At 41.7% G+C, this 8,171-nt stretch overlaps 1 protein-coding gene across 3 annotated transcripts in view; it reads right to left on the reverse strand.

The window, feature by feature from the left end:
• Nucleotides 1-8,171, reverse strand: part of cadm1a (cell adhesion molecule 1a) — a 411,265-nt gene that overhangs the window by 171,823 nt on the left and 231,271 nt on the right. The gene's annotated exons all lie outside the window — the stretch shown is intronic.

The following is an 8,171-nucleotide window of genomic DNA, read 5'->3' on the forward strand; positions in this document are numbered from 1 at the left end:
GGACCTCATGGGGTTTTGTAATTTGCCACCCATGTCCGTTCTTCGTGCAGTGCATTCAACCCAAGGCAGGGGTTGCTCCATAAAGTTTGAAAATAAAATGTTGCCATGCATGCCATCCAGCTCATTCTCTTTGGAGATGCCTTTTGATGGATTTGAGCTCGCTCCTCTGAATGGCTTTTCATAAAAGAGTAAGGTTTAAGCTATTTTATGCTATGTTATACTTTTAGTTAAAGTTTTTTAGAAATGGGAGCTCTTGGCCTTTATCCAGAGAACATCAAGGAAGATAAAAAAGGATAAAATTGCCTTCTATTGATGTTTAAGAAGTACTTACGCAGGTAAACTCCATACTGTACATTTTGTATTCAAGATGTGGGTTTTTGATGCAACTGGAGTTTAATATGATGCGTTTTGATATTGTTGTGATTTATTCTGTTTTCTTATTGAAGTCTGTTTTTTTTCATGAAAAGCTGTGCTTATTAAAAAGCCCATGGATTTTGAGTTTCAAGGTGGGTTTACAAGAGACTCGCTCTGCAAAATCCGACATATCTTTTTTATTCTCGGTGTTGTGACTCAAACTTTATATTAAAAAATAGTTACAAACATAAATATTTTTACTTTTAGTATTTCTGGTTCTTTCTCCTATGCATCTGTCTCTGAAAACCGTTTAATCATTAAAATAGAGTTGTAGTTTTACTTCATTTCATCAGCTCCATTTAATTAAATGGTTATCAAAAACCCTTACATTATGGGGAAGGAAAAAAAAAACAGACAAGCCTTCTCTGCAGTCTTATCTTGTGCACATGGTCCGCGATGGCCAATAGGGTGTCTAGGTATCACAGGGCATTAATGGTCAGTCATGCTTGGCCCAGGAGAAGAAAACGCCAGCCAGATTGCAATCCCTCACCTTGATGCACAAATGGCCCTGCACACCAGGCCGAAACCTCCCATTCTCAGACCGCACACCGGAAATGAGTGATGAGTCTCCAGTTAAGATCTGCAGGAGGTCTGGGATGGAACAGAACTGCATTTTGTCACGCTAACACCGGAGGGGACATTTGAAACAGGATGGCACCTCATGAATATCAAATGGCACCCTGCTTTTTAGCGTGACACACTTCACACTTCCTGGAATTAATTATCGGTGGCTAATGTGGCAGCGACGTGGTCGACCACCGCTCCAAGTTTTCAAGGTGTTCTGAAAAACTTTTTGATGCTCACGAAGTTGGACAATGAGAAGAACACGCTTTTGAAATCCCAGAGTTAACAAGCACCTCGAACCGATACACGGCACAACGATCAAATGAGACGCAAATAGCAAATGTGCCATCACAATTATCAGGTTTGGAAAAGCTACTTCTTTAGACAACATATTGTAAAATCACACTTGTAGAGTGTTATATTTAAAAGGATGGCCTCCATGTGTCCTTCCGCTACAGTAATGAACCTTGCTCCGGCACAAAGAGTTGATTAACTTCCAGGATGGAGTTACACTTCCAACATATTGGCTGCAAAGCATTTCTCAATTCTACTATCCATGCCTGTGTATTAGCCAACTTCATTAATATAAAAGGCGTTGGAGGAGAGCAGGAGAGAGTCACACCCTGGCCACTTCATCACAGCATGGAGCGAGTGCGAGGGAGAGGGATGCTTGTGTCAGTAAGTGCGTGTGTGTGTGTGTGTGTGTGTGTGAGTTTCTGGTGTGAGTGTTTTGTGTCCCAGCCTGCTTCAAAGGCAGCCTCTTGGACAAGATCAGTGCTGTGACCCTGTTCCAAGCCTATCAACAGGCTGTAGGCTGGCAGGTTTCTGGAGTGGAGACGAGCCTTTAATCTGGGACAGATGAGAGAGAGAGACACAGTAAAAGACACACATCGAAAGAGAGAGAGAGATAGAGAGAGAGATAAGAATGGCTCGGGTGGTTTTCAGAGTGTGGCAGGCGTCCAGCCAATGGAGGGAGGCCAGGTATCAAAACACACTTTTGCATATATGTATGCATGCATGCACCCACACACACCCTCCCCACACACACACACACACACACACACACACACACACACACACACACACACACACACACACACACACACACACACAATAAGAAACTAAATTAGTACTTCAGCTGTAGAGGGAATCATGCCTTTATTTTGAACAGGCCTACATTTCTAATAACCTGTGTATATTTTAGTAACATCCCTTCCTGTTTTCTCATCTGCTCCCATTTTAATTTGCTGTGGATGCTCTCTGGCACATTACTTTGATTATTATTTGATATAGATCAGGGGTCACCAACCTTTTTGACACTGAGAGCTACTTTATGGGTATTGAGTCATACGAAGGGCTACCAGTTTGATACACTCTTCTGAAATAACAAATTTGCTCAGTTTGCCTTTAGTTATGATTATTAATGATTAATGAGACTCATTTATGTGAAGACACTGGTCATGTTAATGATTTCTCACAATAATTATCAACAATGACTTAACAAGGTGGGTATCAATATTCAACTTTCATTTTTAGAACAGGCCTGAGGGCTACTCATGTGGTCCTTGGGGGCTACCTGGTGCCCGCGGGCACCGCGTTGGTGACCCCTGATATAGATACTTCCTCCGAGTAGGCTCCTTCCTAGCTCACAGACCTGCTCCACCGCCACAATCCCCACCTCCTCTCCTCACCTCCTCTCCCCACCACTCAGGACCAAGCACTGTATCTGGGGTGACCGAGCTGTCACCATTGCGGCCCCCTCCCTGTGGAGCTCCCTACCCACACAAATCGGTGACTGTACTGACCTGGACACATTCAAAACACAAATCAGAACACACCTCTTCAGATTAGCTTTCCACATACAATAGTCTTACATTTCACACCTGATAGTTACTGGTTTTATTGATTTTAATTGCTTTTAATATGCTTGTTTTATGTGTTGGTTTTATTGCTCATCTGTTTTTAATGTGCTATATGTGCTGGTTTTACTGTAAAGTGTCTTTGAGTACCATGTAAAGCGTACCCCCCCCCCACAAGGGAGAATGAATGTGTGTGCATGAGCAGTGATTGACACGCAGTTAGACCACCCCCCTGGCCATGATGTGCGCATCTGAACAGGGAGTGGTGGATTTTTGAAAATTGCACTACAGGCTGAAGGTGGTGCCAGAGGAGCCAGATTTTTTTTTTTTGGTTAAAGGAACGAAAGAGGGAAAATGTGTTCCTACGGTCCAACAAGTCCTGCATCGCTGGTAAACTTAAAAAAAAAAAAAATATTTTGCATGGCTACATGTCAACGGGAATATTAGTGGAATATTCACTTTCATTAACCTTGTAAACAGCTTAGTCGGAATATGATGTGCATGTAAAGGTAGTCAGTGTTTTTCATTCACTAATTACTCACAACTATTTACCAACAGCTTTGCTGCCTCTTCAATCTCTGTTCATCTTCCGTCGTTGAAACTCAAGACTGTGCATAGACATGCTACTTTAAAAGATTTACAGCAGCTGAAAGGGGCCAAGCCCTCCACTCCTTTAATGTGGAGCATCTGCAGGTAGTGGTGAGTTTCACTGACAACAACTTAATATGGATAATAAATTGCTACTGAAATTAATAAGTGAATGAAAACAGTATTTCTCTTAAAAAGAGAAGTCCAGAGCAGCAGATCACTGACTCTGTTGTTGTTCTGTATTTGAAACATACAGGTGCTTGATTCATTACTAGCAACATGACGTTAAATGCTTCCTGTTCCCATTTAAAAAAAAAAAAAAAAAAAAAAAAAAAAAAAGAGTGTTTGGTGTGATTTTGGATGGTGTGTTGTATGTTATCGCGACTTGACTTGGACTTGGTTTAACAGACTTAAAATAGCTCTGGTTCCTTGTGAAATGTGACCAAAGGTCTGAACATACACACAGACCAGAATGTTTTTGTGGCAGGGTCTGCAAGGGTTGCAGGCCCCCCCAGTGAGAAGCCTGCTGCGAGGGAAGAAGAGACGAGACATGCCTGGACGAGAAACACATGGAAGCAGTAGGGGGCATGGTATGATATGTTGAGAGAACAAATAAGAGAGAAAAAAAGCATTGCGAATTTGTGCGAATGAAAGGATGACAAGAATACAGAGAGATTTTGAAACAGTTGAAGAAGTGAGGAGGAGGAAAGGCAAGTCGACGCAAAAGAGATCTTTGTATGTACGTACGTGCGTGTGTGTGTGTGTGTGTGTGTGTGTGTGTGTGTGTGTGTGTGTGTGTGTGCTATGACAGTACAAAAATAGAGATTAACGGAGAAGCAACAAGCCTCCTCTGTCTCAGCAATCGTGACTCACAGGAGAGTTGGTGCTTTGTGTGTGTGTGTTTAATGAACAATAACCAACCCTAACTTATACACCATCTATATTAAGAAAGGAAAGTGAACAGGAATCACACACACACACACACACACACACACACACACACACACACACACACACACACACACACACACACACACACACACACACACACACACACACACACAATGCATTTGGGGTGACAGGTGAGAAAGGGAGAGAGCGAGACTGATTGTGTGCAAACACTGACAGATTTTCATACCTTAAAATACCATTTGCATTTGAAAGTGTAAACAATGTTAAAATATTCATATTGATGTGAAGTGGATAGAGATTTATTTTGTCTCCCTGCTTGGGATTCTGCTCATGTTTACATGTTAATGTACGGGTGTGTGATGTCAGGAACTTTCACCCAATATATATTTACAAATGTGTTGCGTAATGTTAACACACCATGCTCATGTGTGCCGACCTCACAGGCATACGTATACATGGGAAACATACTTATTCGCTTTCTTTTCGAGGGCGAGATGAGAAGATTGATATCAAGCATTATACGTACAAGAGGAAGTTAGCCTAGCTTAGCATACGGACAGGTGGCCTGGCCCTTTGCAACGCAACGGCGTCATTAAATGTTGGATTCATTCATCATCTTGAAATTATATTGGGCCATTAAAAAAAAAAAAAAAATGGAATATTAGTCAGTCCTAGTTCAAGGATTTGGTGCCGGTTATTTGATAATTGATTTATTGTACAATGGAGAAACCTACAGTGGTGGTCTTTGCAGCATGTGACTTGTAGACTGTATACAGCATTTGACTCCGTATGGAGTGCTGCACCTTCTGAATACTAAAATTGGGTTATAATATATAATTTGGTAGAGTGGTTTCACTCTACCAAAGGCTATTTTGGCTGCTTGATATATTAGAGTCATTTTTCAAGAAGGACAATGGAACAAGTTAGGAAGGACCAGGGGCATGTACAGTAAACAAATGTGATCGAAAACCGGCTGCCCTTCGACATCTGGCCTGCTATCTGAATTGTAGACCGTACACAAGTGGCCCTAACAGGCGTCCATAGTCTTCTACGTTAACACTGCAAGCCTGCACCACACATTTCCAACTGGTGAAGAAAATGAATGCTCCCATGAAGCGCCTGCTCCTCAATTATGCTTCATTTGTAATGTTGGATAATGTAAACTTCTCTGACAGTGAAGAAGTAGCAGCTCATCATCAGCTGTGGAAGATAAACTGTAAGCAAGAAAGCACCATTCAATTGCAGACTGACAACAACGGCGCTTGTACAATCTTTGTGTCGTAGTGACTCACTGTAATGACCCATTGATATATTATAGACGGCTCTTTCCCTTGTCTTAAAGTATGGGTAGTGAATAAGTACAGCCTCCAGTGAACTGGAATATAGCCACTGATTAGGTTAATGCTTTTAATGAACTTTGGGACACTGATGAGTCAATAAGCATTTTTACAAAGCACTTAGCCCTGGACTGAGCTTCACATTATGCCCCAAAAATATGCCCACAGTCATTTGCCACAGTTTACAGCCTGGAGGGGGGAGGGGTATTCCCACCATTAACCAAGTTAACGATTAAAGTAAGATACCACCCATGTTTCATTGGATTTGTGACATTGTTAGCACTGGAAAAGTCACTTCTACAAGAAATAAATTTCATTGCATGCATAAATTTGCAACACTGAAACATGAAATGTTCCTTATTTGTGGATGTGTCGATGAATTGCACGTTAGGGAACTACAGCGGACCTATTCTTTATATTTCCACAATGCCACTAAAACCACAAGTGCTTTTTTTTTTACCTTCCTATCACATCTGCTATTAAGTGACACCACATTCAGGTGTTCAAGTGTTGAAGTAGATATTGCACGAAACACTTACATTATTGCCATCACCTGGTTCAAAACTTGCATCAGAATGGAAATGTAGTAATGTTTGTGGCTATAAATGTCATTATTTAATCTTTACAAAATCACCAAAGGCTCGTTAAATAAATAGATAATCCATCACAGCAGGTTATTTCTGCTGTGCATTGCTTGCAAAACAATGCAGTGACGTCAATCATATGACAATGAAGCCATCTAGACTCCCATGGCACTGACGCAACCATTGAAAACAGTGGTAGAAAGTTCAGTGAAGCCCTCATTTAAAAGTACAAGTTAGCGCACTGACAAACTTTGAATGAGTATGTTTTTGTCAAAAAAGCCCACAGAGCTCTTAATGCAATAAGTACTTTCATAACATCCAAACTCCAAAGGCTTAAGGACGCACTAATCCGTATTTTTATGTGAGCCACAGGTCCCGCCCATACATCCTCCGGACTCAATCACGTCAATGACGTTAACCCTCCTAGGTCTAAGGGCATTTTCACATATCTTCTTAAATTTACCTTTTTGAGTATTTGCATAAAACTGATCCCTGTGTGTTTCATATCAACATGTTTAGAACAAACTCAGCTTTCCGTACACTGAGCCCCAAATCTGTCCCAGAGTAGTCTCGCTTTGCCAGACCTTCCTACACAAGCGCTGCGGAGGAGGGTCTGGCTAGTCCACACAGCATTCCGGGAATGGGAGAAAGACGTGCTCTGGTTTATTGGCATTTCTTTAAACCAATCACAATCGCCCTGGGAGGCGCTAAGCACCGCACGGAGCCGCTGCAAAATAGCCCCGGGAAGGAACTAGTTTTGGTGGAACGTGTAAGTTCCAAAGTAGTTTTAGTCGTGCAACAGAAAACTCAGATCGGACAGATAGTCTAGCTAGGTGTCTGGATTTATCCTGCAGAGATCTGAGGAGCAGTTAACCATAGTCCTCAGAAATCCACCGGAGGTTAGAATTACAACACAAAGAAAGCGGAAGGTAACGGACATGGGCGAAAATCCTGGAAGTGAAACGTCAAGGATATAGACTAGTCCCAGAGCAGTGTGTGAAGAGATAATTTGGCGCTAATGCTGAAACGTTGATGTTCTCTTTTTGAAATTCCTCAAGTTTCTTTTGAAATCAAACCTTAACTTATGATGTGTTGTACAAATTGTTTCGGTGCTTGAAGTGAGTTTACCAAAGTCTTTCACACGGTAGCGTAATATATATTTAAAAAAAATAGTAGATAAATGTCTGAAATGAAATTTTGTAATATCTCTTTTTGAGTAGGAGTTTTGTCAAACATCGTTTGGACGCACCAGTGTGTCTTTCATTCTCAGAGGGTTAAACCACCTTTTTATGGCATCAAATAACTATTGAAAACCAAACGTATCCGAAAAATGAACAACTGAACGAACGTCAGCGTGATCAGAACTACGTAAAATCACAGAAACCATCTTTGGGAAAACTGTACTTCAAGTTTTTATTTTGGCCAATGACCCATCTGGTAGTCTTACATTTCCACACCTACTGTATCTCCACAGCACTGTGTCAGTGCTGGAGTATATGGCCACACCACTTATCTATTCTGGGGTAGGGGGAACACGCTCTGGTATGTTCGTATTTCTTCAAACCAATCACGACTGCCGGATGCAGCAATGGTGCCATTGCAAATAGATGACAGAGATAGCAGAAGGGGAGGGATATCTGGAGCATGAGAGACGCGCAGCATGTCAGGCTTTGTACCAGCACTGTACACCCGCTGAGCCAGACTACCCATTCGCTAACATGGAGGGGTCGGGATTTATGACCCATACTTCAGCCAGCCACCAGGGGGCAATCGAGAGGTTTTGTCTTTACTTCTGGGGAGTGGTCATGTTGTCCATCTTTATATACAGTCTATGGTCATACCAGACCAAGTAAAGATGTAGCAGCCTCTGAGTAAATTGAGCAACTGCCTATGAATAGATTTTTTTTCATTTG

Source organism: Perca flavescens, chromosome 13 (assembly GCF_004354835.1).
Source record: "Perca flavescens isolate YP-PL-M2 chromosome 13, PFLA_1.0, whole genome shotgun sequence".
NCBI lineage: Eukaryota > Metazoa > Chordata > Actinopteri > Perciformes > Percidae > Perca > Perca flavescens.